Raw genomic sequence first — 21,651 nt, forward strand, 5'->3', positions numbered from 1 at the left:
CAGGGAAAAAAATGGTGCACTTGGGTGACTCAATTAGATAAGCATCTGACTCTTGATTTCAGCTCAGGTTGTTATCTCAGGGCGATGAGATGAAGCCCCTATAGGCTCTGTGCTGGGCAAGGAGGTTGCTTAAGATTCTCTCTTCTTATCCCTTTCCTTCCACCCCTCACCTCCCATGCTGTCTTTCTCTTAAATAATAAGCACTGCTGAACTATCTTAGATTCTGTACCTTCTCTCCAGCCATGAACCTATCACTGTCTTTAACTCTTGAAAACTTCATTAGACAAATTAATGTGATGAAGGAAGCAATATGAGAAAGCCTATTAATCTGATGAGCATGGAACTGAACAAACCCTATAGATACTTTCCCTTTGATTTCTAGCCTATCAATACCTACAGTGAGTCACATACACTCAAGATTATTGTTTTTATTGTATACTTCATATATTCATTAATTTTTGACTCATTATCATTTTGTTGAAGTGTTAAACTATGGTAATAAACAAACTTTTAATTAACTTTTCCTTCTAGGATACAAATATAACTTGCACTTGAGCTTTAGCTAATTTTATGTTCTAAAATTGCCAAAACAAAATGATCAAGGTTTCTATATTATTTACTGTATTTTCTACTATATAATATTGTTCTATCTCTTCTGTATAAAGAAAATGAATGCTTGGGTCTCTTGGGTGGCTCAGTGCGTTAAAGCCTCTGTCTTCTGCTCAGGTGATGATCCCAGAGTCCTGGGATAGAGCCCCACATCAGGCTCTCTGCTCAGCAGGGACCCTGCTTCCCTTCCTTTCTCTCTGCCTGCCTCTCTGTCTACTTGTGCTGTCTGTCAAATAAATAAATAAAATCTTTAAAAAAAGCAAATGAATGCTTGATAACTAAATGAATGCTTTTCTGAATAAATTAAATATGGCAATAGCATTTTATTTTATCATGCTTTACATATGAAACTATAATATTATATCACTAGTCTACAAATAATCTACTCACATAGTGATTTGGAAGCTTTTAGCAAAAGAATTCTTCCTCCTGATTGTAGTATAAAAGCCACAGAAATATACAGAAGACTCCCAGGATAGAAAGTTAAATCCAGTTATCCGTGATGCCTTGAGTAGGACCTGACCTATGTATGTCCTGGGATGCACTAGTAACTGTTACATGTGATAGGATTATATTTAATATATACAGTTTCATTTACTTCACAAAGGAGATATAAATTTGAGAATAAAATATTTGATGAATCTATAAAGTCTATATCTATTTGTAACCAATGTGGTAGAATTAAGATGTTAATTTGAAAAAAAAATTCATTGAACACATACACATATTCAATTGTTTATATATATATAAACAGCATTATTTATTTATGTAAATAAATGCATTGTCAGTAAAATCCATTTACTTATCAATCATAAGGGTAATTTTAAGTACTAAGAATAAGAAATATGTGAAAAGATAAATGTTCAAGAGTGCAGTTTGTGGTAATTAATACAATATGATAGGCTCATAAAAAAGATATATTACTTGAACTTAAAAGCTTCTATAATTAAGCAATGACCACTTGAAATTTGTAATTAGTCTTGCTGCAGTTTTTCCTTGCACTTATTGCCCTTCCCCAGAAGTTCATTAAGAATTTCTGTGAATGTCCTTATGTTTAATCTCATTCATAGATTCCACTGCTGCTCACAAAACAAAGCCAAAAAGAGAGGTGACTCTATGTGGCACTCCATCCACAAGCAATACATTCATAAATAATTAAAAAGCTCTCTACTTCATTTGTTACCCATTCAGCTGATAATTTAAATGAGTAACTGAGGCCATTTTACCAGCACTTTTAATAGAATACGACTCAGAAACTTCACAGTGTTATTTAAGAAGAAATGCTCATGTGTTAAGGTTTTTATTTTTTTTAAATCAACAAAATAATTTTCAAATATTAAAAGCAAATGTCTCCTTTTCCTCCAAGTTTCCTTGCTACGTCAAAGTTATAAATAAATACATTACAATCGTATTTTGAGTAGTAGATAAAAACAAATGTTTTGAGGGGCGCCTGGGTGGCTCAGTGGGTTAAGCCACTGCCTTCGGCTCAGGTCATGATCTCAGGGTCCTGGGATCGAGTCCCGCATCAGGCTCTCTGCTCCACAGGGAGCCTGCTTCCTCCTCTCTCTCTCTGCCTGCCTCTCTGCCTACTTGTAATCTCTCTCTGTCAAATAAAAAATTAAAATCTTTAAAAAAAACAAATGTTTTGAAACTGTCTGTGGGTTGAGTGTCTGGGTTAACTTGTATAAATATCTGATCTCAATGTATTTAGACTTTATTAGATGGTTGTTTTTAGACTATTTAAAAATACATGCTCTGATAATGACAACATTATTTTATTCATTTTAATAAGTAAATTATTTTATTTAATTATGTTTATATATTTATTTATTAAATTAATGATTTAATATTTAAAAATCTAAATTTGAAATATTTTAAATTCTAAAAAATAGTTATTTAATTAAATCGATATATTTAATATAAATATTTAATAAATTATTTAATCATTATTATAATTATGCAATACATTATGTATTGTGTAATAATTGCATTTTAATAAATAAATAAATGTATTATTTACATTATTTTATTTTACTTTATTTTATTTAGTTGACAAAGAGAGGGAGAATGCAAGCAAAGGGAGCTGCAGGCAGAGGGAGAGGGAGAAGTAGGCTCCCAGCTGAGCAGAAAGTTCAAACTGGGGTTCCATCCCACGACCCTGGGATCACCACCTGAGTTGAAGGCAGATGCTTAACTGACTGAGCCATCCAGATGCCCAAGGCTTTGTATTCTTCGCTTCTAAATATTGATGCTGCTTCATCTCTGGAGTTAGTCAATTGATGCTGAGAATTCATATCAAAGAATTGATAGTAGCTGTTAAACAGAAACATGTAATTTAGGGGAAAAAAAAAGAACAGAAGGAAGAGAAAGGCCAAAAGTCAAAAGCATATTAATATAAAATTTAATTAGATAAATAAAGCTGGTATTCCTGAAGGGGGCTAATAAAAGAGCTGCAAAGAGCTGATAGGATTTGGAAAATTGTCCACTCCTGGTCATTTCATAATTTTAAACTATTCCTTATTAATAAATATACTTAGTTCCAGAAACACAACCACATAAGGACATTTCCACCAAGTTTCCTCTAACAGCATTTACAAATTAGATGTTCAAACAATGTAGTTTTTTACATGTTGCTTCTGTATCTTAAAGTTTAAACACTTTCTGTGACACATTTTCTAACAATGAATATATATATATATATATATATATATATATATATATATATATACCTTATCCCTAAAAGGAAAAAATATATATATATATAGAAACCTTATCCCTAAATGAAACCTTTCTTTGTTTATTAGCTTAAATGGGTAAATTAGCAACAACAAGAACAACAAACGGCTAATATTATAGAGGTAGGAACAATTTACCTTTTCATTCATTGCTATTTTCTAAAAACTCCTATTTTATTTTTTCTCAAGTCTGTCATAATAATTTTCTAAATCTCCTGCCTTATTCAATTTTTTTCTTTTAGTGGAAATCTCTATTTCATATTTATTTTCTCTTCCTCCACTCTTTGCTCTAATAATTCAATGTATTATTAGATTTTCTGTTTTTCTCTTTATCCAGATATATCTTTTCTTTCTTTCTTTCTTTTCTAAATAATTTGATTTGCTGGCATTTTACATCAGTACATGCTTTCTTATGGATGTTAGAAATGTCTGTGGAACTTCTAGAAGAATAAACTTTTTTACCTTTAAGAAGTTTACAGTCTAGAGTGCCTGGGTGGCTCAGTTGGTTAAGTGTCTTCCTTCAGCTTAGGCCACGATGCCAGGGTACTAGGATCCAGTCCTGCATCAGCTGCCTGCTCAGCAAGGAGTCTGGTTCTTCCTCTCCCTCTGCCCCTCCCTCTCTCTTTCTAATAAATAAATAAAATCATTAAAAAAAAGACTGACTGAAATCTGAGACTGAATTACTAAATTCAGTCTTAATATAAGACAGCTAAACAAAGCAATGATCACAACTGGAAAATTTAGTCAGATCATGGTTTAACATTTTTGGTTGACACGGGACCTCTTTCAGTAACAACTTCCCTAAATATCAATTTCTTTTTAAGGCAAAAAATTTTGACAAGAAATCCAGATCCTTCTCATCATTTTCATATCAATTTAATGTGACATCCTCGGAGTATATAATCAAATATGTAATTATTCTATCTGTTGCCTTGTATATTGCCTGTATCTTTTTCAGACTCAAAGTTCCAATGAGGTAGAGTTCTTTTGTTCTGTTTTTAAAGCAGAGATTTTTAAAGTGTTTGATATATACAAGATGCTTAATAAGTGTTTATAAAATCTATGTATTTCAGAAGCCTTAAACAGGCTTTAAAATAATGTAGGTGATATTAGTAGTCATATCAAACAATTTGTAGGTTTCAGTCATGTAAATAACTACATTTCTCAGAGACAGAGAAACATACAAATGATCTGGGTCCAGTAGGATAATGCTAGCATGTGTTGTAAATTCTCTTATATGACCTTATTCTTGCCAGAATTGGTTATGTGGCAGAAAAAAAGTATCACTATCTTATACTTTATGATTTAAAGAGATTTATGGAAGTTGTTAATTTCTTACACTACCCCTTTGTTTCAGTGGACCCTATTTCTGTGGTAATGGTGAGAGGAAAGTAGGCAATTTAGGCAGCAGCAAAAATCTCCTACAAGGCACTATAAAATAAGGCTTGTTCTAGATCATGGGTCTGTCCAAAGGGGAATGTTAAGGGGTAGAATGGATGATGGATGCATTGTGGACTTATAACTATAAGATTAATACTGTTATGCCCCAATAATGGGTCTATGATTAAAGGAGCGAGACTGATGTAAAGCGAAGGTCAAGCAAAGCCTTATTTCATGCCAAGCATCAAGAATCTAACCGTACGTTCAGAGCCACACCTCTTATGAGAGAAGGCAACCCTTCACTGTTTCACAGTCTAGCTTTTAAGGGCAAAGGCCATGAAGTCAGGCCTGGCCACGCACAGGTGACCAATGAGATTTTAACACACACAGAAAACTCCACAGTGAGGCTAGGTGACCAATTGAGGTTCAATTTACCCTAGTATAGACATTTGACCCAGCCTATTACACCTTGATTAGGATTGGTGCCAAAACGGTTCCCAAAGGGCAGAGGAGTGGGGCATACTCCTTAGTATCTAGGGAGACAATATACAAACACCGCCCCCCCCTCCCGCTGATTGATGTCTCCACCTGGCCTGACCCACCCTTGTATATGGGCTTTGTTACCTGGAGCTGATTTCCAGGTCTTGTTTTTAAGTGAATTCCCTGGGGGAAGGGGAGCAAGCACAGTTTCAGGGTTAACCTCAATGGAAGCCTCTTGCTAAAATATAAAAATATAAAATAGGTCCTTACATTACAACAACTCAGTAGGGAAAGTCCCTGTGTGGTGATAAAAGAAGTGATGTAACTTGCATTGCACATTTTATTTTTAAAACGTGTAAGTTGTATTTTTCCCTGCCATGACATCATACTTTATCTTCATCTCTGTCTACTAGTTTAAAACTAGTTAAACAAACTCAACAATTTTTTTAAAAAATATTTTATTTATTTATTTAAGAGCAAAAGCCAGAGAGAGAGAGAGAGAGAGAGAGAGAGAGAGAGCGCATGAGCAATATGGGGCTCGATCCCAGGACTCTTGAGATCATGATCTGAGCCAAAGGCAGACACTTAACTGACTGAGCAAATGAGACTCCCACAAACTCAACAATTTTATAAAATTCTTATTTGTTCGGGTGCCTGGCTGGATCAGTCAGTAAAATATGTAACTCTTGATCTTGGGGTTGTACGTTTGAAATCCACCTTGGGTGTAGAGGTTTTTAAAAATAAAATCTTTAAAAAAATTTTTTTTTCATTTTTTTATTTAAGCCATTGTATGGCAGTGTTGATCACTATATTGTACACCTGAAACTAATATTAACCTTATTTTAACAAACTGGAATTTAAATAAAAACTTTAAAAATAAAATAAAAATAATAATCATAAAAATAAAAAAGAGGAAAAATTATTTGGCAGGCAATTTTCTTAATTGAATTATTATTTATTATTATCATAGTCTGTGTGTGTCGGTGGGAAGTGGCTGGTATTCCAGTGAGTTCCATATCTGTGTTACACTGAGGTCCATGTCTGTAGTCAGTCTTTTTTTTTCTTTTAATTTATTTTCAGTGATCCAAAATTCATTGTTTATGCACCACACCCAGTGCTTCATGTAATAAATTCCCTCCTTAATACCCACCACTGGGCTCACCCAACCACCTGCCACCCTCCTCTTCAAAACCCTCAGTTTGTTTCTCAGAGTCCACAGTCTCTCATGGTTTGTCTCTCCCTCCGATTTCCCCCAGCACACTTCTCTCCATCTCCCAGTGTCCTCCACGTTATTCCTTATGTATTGAGTCTTATAAAAACTTTTATTTCTTTCCCTATTCTGCTTTGCATATGCTTACCTTAGATGTTAAAATGTTATAAACCCTCCTGCCTGGTCCATTTTCTCTCTCTTCTCTCATGATTCCTCATGCTCTCCCTGCCAACCCCACATGCCTTACAATATCTGGATATGACTAATTTCTTCCTGAGCTACTTTATTCTACTCTGCCATATGGTTGCCCTTCCCTCTTCTGTACCATAACTTCTATCCCCTGCATTTGTGCTTTAACAATACCTAATTCTTTTCACTACATCTGTATCTTTGCGGTCAATACTCAGTAGTGCAATCGCTGGGTCATAGGCTAGCTCTATTTTACTGGAAAGAAGGGCCATATGCACCCCAGTGTTCATAGCAGCAATGTCCACAATAGCCATTATGTTGAAAGAGCCAAGATCCCCTTCAACAAACAAACGGATAAAGAAGATGTGATCTATGGATACAATGGAATATCACTCAGCCATCAGAAAGGATGAATACCCAACTTTTGCATCAACATGGATGGGACTGGAGGAGATTATGTTAAGTGAAATAAGTCAAGCAGAGAAAGTCAGTCATCATATGGTTTCACTTATTTGTGGAACCTAAGGAATAGCATGGAGGACATTAGGAGAAGGAAAGGAAAAATGAAGTGGGGGCATTGGAGGGGGAAATGAAACATGAAAAACTATGGACTCCAAGAAACAAACTGAGGGTTTTAAAGATGAGAAGTATGTGGGGATGTGTGAGCCTGGTGATGGGTATTAAGGAGGGCACATATTGCATGGGGCACTGGGTGTTTTACACAAACAATGAATCATGGAACACTACTTCAAAAACTAATGATGTATTGTATGGTAACTAACATAATTTAAAAAAAAAAAAGGAGGGGAACAATACCTAACACTCAATCTGGCTAGTTTCTTGTTTACCTCCTTTTAAGAGTAAGCTCATTATTGGCTTTTTGTTTGTTTGTTTGTTTTTGTCTCAACTAAAAGAAGAAAAATAATACACATTATTTTGAAAACTTTTTGAACAGTGTACAAACGTTAGTCAAGTCCACAATGTCTCATCTCTTCTTCCTCCTAACATGGCTAAGTTGAAAAACCCTTTATCTGGGAAAAGATCATTCTCCTGCCACCTTGTGTAAGATTTTGGCTTTAGCTTAGATTATCCTTTCTTTCCTTTTCTGAAAATAAGTTGAAAATATTAATAGCCTCAGTTTCTTCTTCCAAAATATGACTGCTTCTTTATCAAGTGCAAAAGCAACCCATTTTGACCATAGTAAACAGCTTGGACCTACTTTTTTTGGCTCACTGTTTTAGTGAGACAAGTGGAGTGAAGATGACACACCATTTCCAAATGTATTCATAATTGGTAGACCATACTTCTAACTTGAAGTTTTGTTGCCATTAAACTACGACCAGACTCGCTATAATTACAGAGGTAAATTCTTTATATTTACTATATTTGAAATTACCATATAATACCAAAATAAAATTATGATTATGTGAAGAGTCTGTAATATTAAGAAGATGACTTTGAAATTATTGCTTATCTAAATGAAATTTCCCATTTTATAATCTTGTATAAGCTTCCGTTGTCATTTCCTATTTAAAATCTATTGGAAGGCACTCTTATTTTCCCTTAAGTGGGAAGTCAAATGTGGAACAAATTCATCCCAAAGGAACAGATTCTATATTCCACTGAAGACCAGGTGGCTTCCATGTGGCATTTTGCCTCTTGCATATTGTTCATCTCCTACAACAAATGGGGGTATGCTCTTTAGTAAACTAATTCAACTCAATTAGAGACATTGTCTTCAAGGGATAACATCATAGAGACTAGAATCAGAATCATACTTTTGGGAAAATTGGGCCCAGGTTTTTTGTTTTGTTTTGTTTTGTTTTAAGATTTTATTTATTTATTTGACAGACAGAGACCACAAGTAGGCAGAGAGGCAGAGAGAGGGGGGGAAGCAGGCTCCCTGCTGAACAGAGAGCCTGATGCAGAGCTCGATCCCAGGACCCTGAGATCATGGCCTGAGCCAAAGGCAGAGGCTTAACCCACTGAGCTACCCAGGTGCCCCTGGGCCCAGGTTTTGATGGCTTCTTTCCTCAATCTTATAAAACCTATTTGAACTCTACTGGATGCCAGACTGCTTAAAAATATTTGGTCCCTTGTAATTTTAACCTTCCAGTATTCAATGCACCTGATTCATGTAATATCCTATAGTATTTTTGTCAAAGGAAGACTCTCAAAGTGTGTTTCTTGGGAGACACTTTTCAATTGGTTGCTTACATTTCTGCATTTATTATTTGTTCTAGACCATCCTTTGAAGATGGTTGTATTGAATAGACTTGGAGGACAGAAATAGTATCTTTTTTTTTTTTAACTTAACCTGTTGTGTTTGCAAATATTATCTGCCTCTGTTTTGATTCTTCTTGTGGGAACTGAGGCTCAGAACTGATATATAACTCCCACCCCTACACACACACACACACACACACACACACACACACAAACACAGAAACACACACACACACAAATACTGTTAATATTCTGGCTACCTCTAATGCTGTGAATAATAAACTATATTATTTCTGAACCATGAGTCTGCGTCTTCTATCAACACCCAAGAAACCACGGCAGACTCATACACCAGCTTTCAAATAAGGGAAAATAATCTCAGATGCTTTATATTTTTTGATAGTGTTACCTACTTCTGAACATATGACTGAACACATATAAAGCTGGAGCCATGACCATTTAGAGCTTCTTCTGTGGAAGAACTATGCATTCACTAGTAAACAAAAGTAGTTTTATCTTTTTTTTTTTTTTCTTCCTGGACACCATTTCCTCTCTCACACTGTTGCTCAAATTGGATGGAGTCTAAGGTCCTTTGAGGAAATTTTTGTTTAATGACTCAAAATAAAATAGGAAGAGTCTAAAGTGCTAAATGTAATTCTAGATAAAAGGTATAAGATCATGCCAGAAAGGATAGTAATTTTATCTAACAACTGCCTGTTCACCCCTTATTTGATCATTAACTAATCTCCAAATTCCTGACTAAATCCCTTTTGTAAGCCAGAATGTGAGCTAAAAACTGGGATTTTAAAAAAGTTTTCATTTGAAATCCAGTTAGTTAACATATATGGTTGTATTAGTTTCATGTGTACAATATAACATCTAGCACTCGGTGCTCATCATGACAAGTGCTCTAATTAACCCCCATCACTTATTTAATCCATCACTCCTTTCAGATCCCCTCAAGTAACCATCAGTTTGTTCTCCGTAATGAAATGTCTGTTTCTAGGTTTGTTTCACTTTCTATGTGTTATTATTTTCCCCTTTGCTTGTTTGTTTTGTTACTTTTATTCCATATATGAGTAAAGGTATTTGTCTTTCTCTGACTGACTTATTTCACTTTTAGCATTATACTGTCTAGTTCCAGCCATGTTATTGCAAATGGCAAGATTTCAGTCTTTTTTCTGGCAGAATAATATTCCATTGTATATACATACTACTTATTCTTTATTTATTCATCAATTGATGGATACTTGGGTTCTTTCCATATCTGAGCTTTACAAATAATGCTGCTATAAACATAGGGGTGCTAGCATCCCTTTGAATAAGTTTTCTTATATTCATTGGGTAAATACACACCAACAGGATTGTTGGATCACAAAGGACTTCTATTTTTAAATTTTATGGAAATTCCATACTGTTTTCAAATATGGCTGTATCAGTTTGCATCACCACTAACAGTTCACAATTGTTACTTTTTCTTTTTTTTAAGATTTTATTCATTTGACAGAGAGAGATCACAAGTAGAGAGAGAGAGGAGGGAGCAGGCTCCATGCCTGGCAGAGAGCCCAATGTGGGACTTGATCCCAGGACCCTGAGATCATGACCTGAGCTGAAGGCAGAGGCTTAACCCACTGAGCCACCCAGGCAACCCCCACAAGTGTTACTTTTTCACATCCTCTCCAACACCTTTTGTCTCTTGTAGTGTTGATTTTAGCCATTCTGACAGGTGTGAGGTGGTATCTCTTTCTAGTTTTGCTTTGCAATTTCCTGATGATACATGATGATGGACATCTTTTCATGTATCTACTGAACATTTGAATGTGTTCTTTGGGGAAACACTTGTTCATGTCTTCTATCCATGTTTTTATTGGATTATTTGTTTTTGGATGTTGACTAAAAACTGGATATTAAGTAACACACAAGACAGGTTTCCTTGAGCTTAAATTTTATTTGCATGAGTGTCATTAACAGGAAAAAATATGCATATGTGTATGTACAAGTGTGTTTATGTATACATCTATCTATCTATCCTCTATCCCCTGTCTTCTAATTGTGGTAAATCCTGTAAGGTGGCGAATGGGATAGTCTGAAGAAATATGCTGCTGGATATTTTGGGTAAGCAAATTTAATTGCACTCAGATGCATTGGATATAAGTGAATCACTCAAATGAGTTATTTAATATTATATAGAAACAAATTAAAATTTTATGTAGTTGAAAATAATAGGTAGTTAAAATAATTTTTGTTGTTTGTTGTTTTTGTGTCTTTTTTGTTTATATATACTATAGTGTGAATGTTTATGTCTCCCAAAATCATATTATGAAATCTAACTCTGGAAGTGATAGTATTAAAACATAGGGGCCTTTGGGAGGTGATTAGGTTATAAGTGGGATTACAGTCCTTTTAAAGGAGACCCCAGAGAGTTCTCTTGATTCATTCATCATGTACGTTTACAGTGAGAAGATAGCCATCTATAAGGAAGTGGGCTCTCCCTGGATCTGCCCATTCCTTAATCTTGAACTTCGCAGTTCTAGAACTGTGAGAAATAAATTCCTGTTCTTTATAAGCTATTCAGTCTATATCATGTCCGTTATAGCAGCCTGCATGCAGAAGGCCACTATGACCTAAAACGAGACCAATAAATATAAAGTTTCAGTAAAGTCAGTTGGTACAATGTTTTTTTTTACTTAGAGAAGACATGCTGCTTCATGTTAAACCTTGATATTGGATATGTTTCTTGAAGGGCCACATCTTACTCCTTTGTGTGTTTTCCACAAAGTCCAGGATGATGCCTTACACAAAGGTAATATTTTATAAATACTGTTGGAAATATATACTTCTCTAAAATCTTATTTTGCCTACAGATTACTTGGATCCACTTTGCCTTGTGTAGAATATTTGAAATATATTAAGAACAGAATGTCTCTCTAAATAACATTTAGAATCATCATTAAAAGATTGGTAGCAGACTGAAGGAAAAGTCCAAGAAGCTGGCAGAAGCAAAGGACCAAATTTTTGACCTGGCAGAAAAGGATTGGTAAATAAGGAAACAAATCCAAAGAAAGAAGGAAGAATGATGAAACATGACAATGAGTTTCGGAAAGTCATTGACTCCAAGGAATAGAAAGAGGTGCTTATTGTAGGAGAAGTAGGAGTGAGAGAAAAAAAAAAGAGGGCTGAACATGGATTTGAGAATTCAGAGCTAAAACTGTCCCTCATCTGGGAGCAGAAACAGAGATCCAGATTCAGAGGCAAGAAGGACTCACATCACCATCCACAGAAGCATAGAACAACAAGACATAGTTTCATTCCCTCTGCAAAAGCTATCAATGGAGGAATTCTCTTTACCTAAATATGCGTGGGAGTGTAGTTTGTACATAGCCAAGTCACTTACCTCAAGAGGACAAACTATACCAGCTCTCGAAGCAGGCCAGATAGCTCAAGCAACACCAGCCCAAGCCAAAATCCATTTCCCCTGCATTTGTGAACAATGACAGAGCAGTGGTTCACGTCTAGAACTAGGACGTATTCAGAAGTCAAAGATTGTGTCATGGATTGTGCCTATCAGTTCAGAGGCGGCCTTCAGCTCAACTCATGATCCCAGGGTCTTGGCATCGACTCTGTTCTCAGGTTCGCTGCTCAGGGGTAAGTCAGCTTTTCCCTCTCCAGCTCTACACCCTGATTGTGATCTCTCTGTCTCTCTGTCAAATATGTGCATGTGCATTGTTTGACAAAAATACAAAAACATAACCGGGGTACAAGGATTGACTGTGGCCAGGGGATGTTTTCTTTAATTTGGACCTAGATCTCTATGGAAGGCAGCCAGGTTCAGAGAACCTCCCACCATCCTCAAATGCCAGACCTTCGCTCAGAGCTCCAATGTTCATTCTCCAGTTCCTTGTCTTCCTGAATATCCTCACCAACCTGTAGCATACACTGTCTGTGGCTCTCTAATGGCCCTTTGTTGTCCCACTGTTCATCTTCTGCTGCCTCCATTAGAACACGCCCATCTTCCACAAGAGGCACTGTTTGCTTATCCCATGAAACCATTTGGGGGATGTTCATGAGAGGGTGAAGGCAGGCTTGTGCTGTCACATCTACATGTACTTCTCCAGAGGGTATCTGCAGGACCCTGTGGGAATGCTCCAGGTTCTTTGACATTTGAATCCTCTTCAATGCGTCCTTTTGAAGATACAAGTTGTCTTCCTGAAACGGGCACGGAAGTCTTTCAGATGGCTTCACTTGGGCTATGAGTCTTTTCCAACATGCTCCATGCTTGCTCCTGTGGACTCCAAGTACATGAGTCTATTCTGGACCTAAGGTTCTAGGATGTAGAATCTGCCTTTGGTACATCGTCAGTTTTGAAGATTTGGAAGTCATTTTGGCTCGATTTCTAGAGACGCTACAGGTACTCGTTATAAGGGCCGCTAGGCCAGAGGGAGTCATTTTGTGTTTCAGCAGTAAACTTATATTGAACCCATGCAGTAAACTAAATTGACCCTACTCCTCCCAGAGGAGCTTACTCTCAAAGCCTAGATACAAGGGTGAATCAGGCCAGGAGAAGACATCCCATTAGAGGGGCACACATATATCTACTAGGGTAAATTGAGATCCAATTGTCCACCCATGTGTTACCTAGCATTTTTGTTTTTGTGGTGTAGCAGACTTAGCACGACTGTGCAGTTTTTTCTGTATTGTTATCTCATTGGCCAACTCTGTATAGCCTGGCTAAACTACCGCTATAAATGTTAGTCTGTGAGGCTGGGAGTGGTCGCCTCTTTGCAAGAGAAGGCCCTGACCGGTCAATATGATTCTCGATGCTTTGTGCAAAATTAACGTTTGCTTGAACTTCACTTTGTATCAGTCTCGCTCCTTTGAATAAGGACCCTATCTTTGGAGGGCCACCCGAATTCAAATGATGAGAACTGAAACAGCATTGGAATTTTTGGAAAAGCCTCTGGAGGTAAGATCATGGGATCCTGCATGGAGCTGCAGGGTATGGCCCACTGGTAGAAGTTGGCAGCAGCCATGCTCCCCAGAGCTGGTGTGGATGCGGAGATGCCCCATCCTCTGCTGGTAGGTCGTATGGGGGTTCAAGTCCCCCTGGGTGGTCAGGGGGTTCGAGTCCCTCTAGATGGTCAGGGGGCTCGAGTTCCCCGTTGCGGTTAGAGGGGGTTCAAATACCCCTAGGTGAACTCCAGGGGGTTCGAGTCCCCCTGGATAGTGAGGGGGGTTTGAGTATCCCTAGACATTCAGGGGGTTCAAGTCCCCCTGGGCGGTTTGGGGGTTCGAGTCCTCCTAGGCGATCAGGGGATAAAGAAAGCCCCCACCAGTGGCAGGTTATGGGTAAGAATCGTTGGGCCTACGGTTGTCTTTGCCTGGTCCTTTTGTTGTCTGTTGTATTGTTTGTTATGATTGAAGGAATGGGGCAAGCAGAGAGTAAAGGGACTCTGACTTTCATCTCTCTGTTCTTCATAATAGATGTGAGGCTTCTCACTCACTTATTTCGTGTGTTAAGGGCTATGACTGTAGCCAGCTGGGGTTAGTCTAAGAGTGAGTTAAGGTGCCCATGCTGATGCTCATTGGAGCTGAGCATGGAATATGAGTGCCTAATGGACCACGTTTGGTAAGCAGAACTGGCACTGTGGGATGAAGCGACCTTGAGCCAAAGACTTTAAAAAATATTCCCCAGCAGCTGCCGAAACCCCCTTTGTTTTGGGGAATTCTTTGCCTTCTCTGGCCTGATGTGGACTGCCTAGCCCCTCCCCCTTGTTGGCGGGAGAGCATGGCATCTGAAGTGGAGATAGTTATTTGTCTTTCTCAAGGTTTTAATGGGTAATTGTTAAAGTGGCTTCCAAAGTCTTTGGTAACCTGAAACTGTGAAGGGTTGCTTGAATGACAAATGGAATTAAATTCGTTGGACATGTAGGTCTTAACCAAATGAGATATAATGCTAGACCATTAGGTCAAGATCTCATCTTGACCACCACACACGCTATCGCGGACCTTCGTAGACTCCAACTGACTGATGGATGGTGAACACCCGAGTGACAGGGTATCAGGCCCTCCTCCTCAACAAACCAAGAGTGATCTCACAGCCACAAGTGGTGCTAAACCCAGCCACACTGCTCCCAGAGGAGCTGGCTGAACATCCACACAACTGTGCGGAGGTCCTAAACCAAGTCACAGGAATAAGACTGGATCTCAGAGACATGCCCTTCCCAGATGCAGACATGACTCTGTTCATGGAAAGAGGTATGTGAGGTATGTGAGGGCTGTGGTAGTTTATCCTGAGCAGGAATTCTGGGCAGCACCCTGCCACATGGAACTTCGGCACAACAAGAAGAACTGATTGAAATCACTAAGGCACTGCAGATGGCTAAAGGTAAAACCACCAACATCAATACGGACCACAGGTATGTCTTTGCTACTCTCCATATACATGGAGCTACTTACAAAGTAAGGAGCCTATTAACAGCAGAAGGAAAAGGAATTAAAACAGAAGAGAAATATTGGGACCCAAAAGAGGTGGCTGTTATGCATTTCTTGCGACACCAAAAGGGGACTGATCTGATTTCAAAAGGAAACCAATTATCAGATCGAGATTTAAAGCAAGCAGCCTGAGAAACAATGCAAGAGCTGGTTACACACCTGGATCTATCCCTACCAGATAAACTGGAGTATTCAGAGGAAGATTTAAAGTATTTACAAAAATGGCTAAATTATATTATAAAGGAGACTGGGCTAAGACTAAAAGAGGAAATTTAATTCTTCTTCGAAGACTAGGTAAGAAGTTAGTAGACCAGATACATCAGGGTACTCACCTGGGGTCACTCAAACTCAAGGAAATTCCAGGCTTCTAAATTACGGTGTATGGTTCAGGATATAGTTGATAGATGTGCTCAGTGCCAGGCAGTTAATGTGGGAGGAACTAGAATTGGAAGAGGGAAAAGAGAAAGAGGTAGGGTACCAGGAATTTATTGGAAATAGATATTACAGAAATAAAACCCGGAAAATATGGGGACAAGTATATGTTAGTTTTTGTAGATACCATTTCAGGCCAGGTTGAGGCTTTTTCCGAGAAACATGAGACGGCAGGAGTGATAGCCAGAAAGCTACAAGAAAAATAATTCCTAGGTCTGGGCTCCCTCTCACGGTTGAGTCAGACAATGGCCTTGCATTTTCAGTTCAGTCTCACAGGAATTGGCCAAGGCCCTGGGCACAAATTGGAAACTACATTGTGCCTATCAGACCTAGAGTTCTGGGCATGTAGAGAGAATGAACCGGACTCTTAAAGAGACCTTGACAAAACTAACCCTGGAGACAGGCAGTGGATGGGTGGATCTGCTTCCTTTCACCCTACTCAGGGCAAGATGTACGCACTATTTAAACAGGGTGACCCCATTTGAAATGTTTGGGAGAACCTCTGCTCCCGCTCTGTTTTCAGCTACAAAAGGTTGCCCTAGCAGAAATGACTGATCAGTCTGTACTCCAGTCACTGCAGGCATTACAGTCTGTATTAAAAAAAAAAATGCAGGGATCCAGACTGCCCACACTGGTATGGAGACGGAGGTGGAACCACTTCCTTTCCAACCCAATCACTTGGTTTGGATATGACATTATCAAGTGGGGAGCTTGGAGCCTCGCTGGATGGGACCTTTTACTGTTACCCTGACCACACCACAGCAGTAAAAGTAGAACGCATCAGGGCCTGGATTCACGCATGTCACATCAAACGAGCCAAGGATGAAGATGACCCCAAAAGGTGGAAGCCACAGCCAAAGATCCCGTTCACTGTGGACTAAATCTAAGCCTGAAAAGACTATGAGTTTGTTGTTGCTCCTATTTTTACCTGTTTATGTAAAGTATAGGTAGTTAATTAGATAAAGGAAATTAGAAAAAAAAAATGGAAAGGGTTCTATGAAGCGGTAAATGGGTAAGTCATCAGCTGACTGTGCACTAGTGTCATTTACACTAGTGTAAATATACAGCCGACTGTACACTAGTGTCATGTACAAAAGAAAATGAGAGCGATAAAAATGTTAGAATTACATGCTCAATAAACCCTTTATAACCAGAGAATGTAGAACTGGATGAAAAGTCAAGGATTGGACTAATCTCCAAAGAATAGGGAGGAATGTAAGAGCCTGGGTGGCCAGAGGGAATCATTTTGTGTTTATGCAGTATACATAGATTGACCTCATGCAGTAAATTTAGATTGATACTGCCTCTTCCAAAGGTATTTACTCTCAAAGCCTAGATATAAGGGCAGGTCAGGGCAGATGAAGATATCCAGTCAGTGGGGAGCTTATATCTACTAGGTAAATTGAGATTCAATTGTCCATCCGTGTGTTACTAGCAGTTTTTTTCTATGTCTGGCAGACCTAGCACCACTGTGCAGTTTTCTCTGTGTATTGCAATCTCAAGGCCACCTGTGTATAGCCCAGCTAAACTACATCTATACATGTTAGTCTGTGATGCTGGAGGGGGTCGAATTTGGAAGAGAAGGCCCTGACCAGTCAGTATGATTCTCGATGTTTGGAATGAAATTAAGCTTTGCTTGACCTTCGCTTTGTATCAGTCTTGCTCCTTTGATTAAAAACCCTAACACTTGTGTCTGCACTGTGGAAGACTCCAGACATGTCTATGTCATGATTGGGGGTGTTCCCTTTGAGCTTTCCTTGGGTGGCCCTTCTCCTGTTCAGAAGATTGGTGAATGGGTGGGAGGGCCTAACCCTTGTGCAGGGCTCAGATTCCCTCCCCTGAGTTTTGCTTGAGGCCTGATTGTTACTTGACCTTTCCTGGCTAAGATGGAATGGTGGATTCTTGCCTTTCTCCGAAATCCAGAGGGCTGGTGCTGACAGTCAGGACCAAACACTATGAATCGGGCCATGGAGATGGTGATACCGACTCGCTTCACAAATTGCCTTGGTGAGAGACCCAGGCGGCTCCAGCGGTTTGGGATGGCTAGGGGTCCTATTGGCACACCCATGAATACTCCAACCAAGTGTAGTGATCAGGCATGGGTTTATGAGGATTGGTTTCTATGACCTCAAAGCATTGTGACATCACAGATGCTGGCTTCACTGAAGCAGCTGTCCCTCTCCCATGACCTTGGTATCCTATGGCTTTAGGTAGGAAGCCCCGGGAAGGAACAAGAGCCCTCTGAGCCTGATCAGGAACTCAGGTTGTCTTGTGGGTTAATGTCCCATTTCCCCTTTCTAGATAAATAGGAAAAAAATGATGTTCATTATACCTTCCTTTAGGCCAACATTTCTCCAGAGACAGCAAGGTGTCCTATTTCCAATACAATTTCTAGATCTCAAGAAACAGTGAGGCATCTTGGGTACCAACAGCTCTCCATGGGGTTTGTCATCCTGTGGGTGAGCAAGTCCATTGTCAGTGTCTTTTCCCAACGGGTCAGTGATGACTAACGGACAGAAAGTCCCTTTTTGAGGAAAAAGGTGAGGGCATGGATATATGGTACTGCCTTTGTCCTCATCTCCTAGAGTTCTGAAACACAAGGTTAAGGGATTAGGGCTCTGTCTACCTGGTTTTCCCTTAACTTTGCAAAGTCTTCGAGGAAAGTGACGTTCTGATCAGAGCTAACTCTTCAGGAAGAGGCCTGGACCGCACCTGTTGTCATCATTAGTTAACTGTACTTGTAATGGAACGGGTATAGACATGTTGACCAAGTCTCTTTAGTCAAAAGGAAAGGGATGGCCTATATCGACGTCTTGCAAAGCCCACTTGAGCAGAACTGTGGACTGAGCCTCAAGGTCCTTGCAGACTAGTGATGAAGAAGGTGTGGTCCATCTTGGTAACAGAGTATTCCTCAGCCATCGGGGAGGATGAACCCCTGGACCTTACATTGACATGAACTTCCCATGTCTGGGTGATGGGAAATGGAAAAGACAGGCAGAACAATGGAAATATCATATAGCTTTCCACAATATGTTCCTCAGGAGGAATACCTTGGCTCTTAGTAAAGGAAAGGAAAATTGAATGGGAAGAATGCAGAGAAGGAGACCCACCAAGAGTGACTCAGGACTCTGAGAACCAAGCTGAGTGTTACAGAGAAGAGACACATGCAGGGAATAAGTGAAATGCTTAATGGGTGTTCAGGAGCTGTGGCATATATTAGGAAAAGCACTAGGTCGCACATGAAACTAAAAGATCCATGAATACTGTGTCAAAAAAAAAATGACAAAAAAATTCCAAGAAGAATTCTAAGATTTTCAACAAAAAAATTCAGAGAAAAACAATGTGACCCTTTCAAAACCTAAAGAAGGCACAGGGAGAAAAGGAAAGAATTATAATTTTTATTATCTTTCCTTATTGAAATGGCATGGGATTTGTTTCCTAAAATGTCCTTATCTGAATTGGGTCTTTATCCTTGTAAATTAGAGTCTACCCACCTCTTCCATTTCTGAAATTGATGAGAAGACATGACATTGCCTTCTCTAAATACCTAGAAGAGTGGCCCAGGAAAATGACTTGGACCTGGCCTTCTGTGTGCTGGCAGGTGTTTGATTACTGCTTCAAACGCTTCAGTCACTACTAGAGAGCTGAGATTTTGTAGGTTTCCTGACCTAATCGTGGGATTTTCTATGTGTCTGGGAATTTAACCTTTTCTCTCCGGTCTTGGATTTGCTAGCATAAATGTGTGTATGTGCCTCTTAGGTTATTCTTTTTTCCTTTCTGCCAGTTGTCATGTGGTTTCATACTTTCAGCTGTGAGCTTGTCTCCCTGCTGTATCCCAGTAATGGCTTCTGCAGTTTGTTTATGTTTTCAGAACTGAAGTGTGAGATCTCCGGATTTTTTTTTTCTATTGGTTTGTTTGTATTTACTTTATTTTGATAATCATATATATGATTTCATTTTTTCTGCTAACTTTGGAGTTAGGCTCTTCTTCTACTTGCTCCTTCAGGCATCCAGTTAGGTTCCTTTTTTTGTTTTGTTTTGTTTTTTTTAAATTTTGGAAATGCATGCGTTTAACCCTTTATGGTTTCCCAATAAAATGTTTTTGCATCACCCCATAAGTTTCTTGACATTCCTTTGTTCATGGCTATTTCTGCATTTCCTTTGGATTTTCTTTGTTGATTCACTGCTAGGTCGTGAGTGTGTTGTTTTCCAACCTTTAGGGTATGGCTGTATTTCCAATTTGAAAGTGATATCTTCCCGTTTTCATACCTTCATGATCATAAGAGCCCAGGATAGGTTTTGACTTCTCTTCCATGAATTACGACTGGATTTGGACTCGAGCTCATGACCTGCGATAGACAAAGTTAGGTCCGCCGCTGGGAAGAACAACATATCTTATTGTCCTAGAGACGCAATCTTACTCATGGATCCCCAAAGTTCAGGTGGTCTCCAGAGCCCATGTGGACATCTGTTATTCCTTACCACCATTCCACCAAATGATCTGTGCTGTGCTTAACGTGGATATCATAGTCCCCAACAATATTGGATTAAAGTCCCCATCTCCCTTCCTCTCTGATCATATGCTTCCAACGTTTAGATACAGCCATGTTCTGGTATATATGTTGGCAGTTCTTCCAGGTTTCTGATGTTTTGATGCTCCATTATAACAAAACACCTTCCGCTCTCTTTTGTCTCTGAAAGGCATAAAATCACTCTAGATGACTTAGGCACAATCACTTTGGCTCTCTTCTCCTTGGCAAGAGCATAACCTACGTTTCCAAATTTCTTCACTTTCAAGCTATGTGTATTTTATAGTCAAAGGAAATCTCCAATGGGCAACAGAGGTCGAGCTTGTTTAATATTTGTTGTTTTTTGATGGATCCTTTCTGGTTTTGTTTGTTTGTTTTATTTTATTTTATTTTATTTTATTTTATTTTAATTTTTCGAATTTCAACCACACCTACAAAATGTTTGTATTGACGGGAGACTTTCGTCCTGAATGCTGAATGAATTATTGTTAGGTAAGAAGTTCACTTTCTCATTTCGGTTGAATTCTGACTTGAATTCTCTGTGCCTTTCCCTTTTATGGTATTTTCTTTGGGGATGCTTTATTAGTGCGATTTCTCACTTCCTCCCCCTCTTTCTCGTGTCTTCTCTGTGTGTGTGTTCGTCTGTGTGTGCATGTGCATGTCTTAATGTGTGCGTGGTCTGTGTGTGTTTCACAAAAAACTTATAATTAAATTCCAGAGGTAGGAATTGGGTCTCTTAAGGTTAGCAATTCAATTTGACATGCCTTAGAAACTCACATTCCATCCGTTTCAAGAACATCTTCTGCAAGCAATGTCATCATTTGTACTCTTCCATAAACACGTATTCTCACAAAACTGCCCTCAAACAAACACCACATTTTGTGTCCCTATTAGAATCGTATTGTTTGTCCCTATACCCCTTGATTTTTCATATGTTTCTTGAGTGTCTTGAGGGAGTGAAATCGCCTGTTTGTTTTCTTTCTGAGAATGATAGATATGACAGAGCCCAAAGCTCTCTGCAAGCCTGTCACATGAGACATATGGAAGAATTCATTCTTGCTTAAGTCTCAGTAAGAATTTGCGGTGACATGGGGGACAGTGAGATGGTAGTAGTGTCTAACAACCTCATGCTTGTCTTCAGCCATGAAAGCAAAAGGAAGATGACAACAATAACGGAACCGGGGGGAAATTGAACTGAAGCCTACACAGTAAACTCCACAGAGTAAGAGATCAGAGGTCGCAGAAACTATGGGAGAAGTTTGGAGACATGGCTCATGGGAGATTTGGGTGGTTCGTGCATCAGAGGGCAGTGATATCATGCAAAGGACAAAGGCACAGGAGAACAGGGCCCACTGGGAACCCACAAGGA

This window comes from Mustela nivalis, assembly GCF_964662115.1.
Source record: "Mustela nivalis genome assembly, chromosome: 8".
Classification (NCBI taxonomy): Eukaryota; Metazoa; Chordata; class Mammalia; order Carnivora; family Mustelidae; genus Mustela; species Mustela nivalis.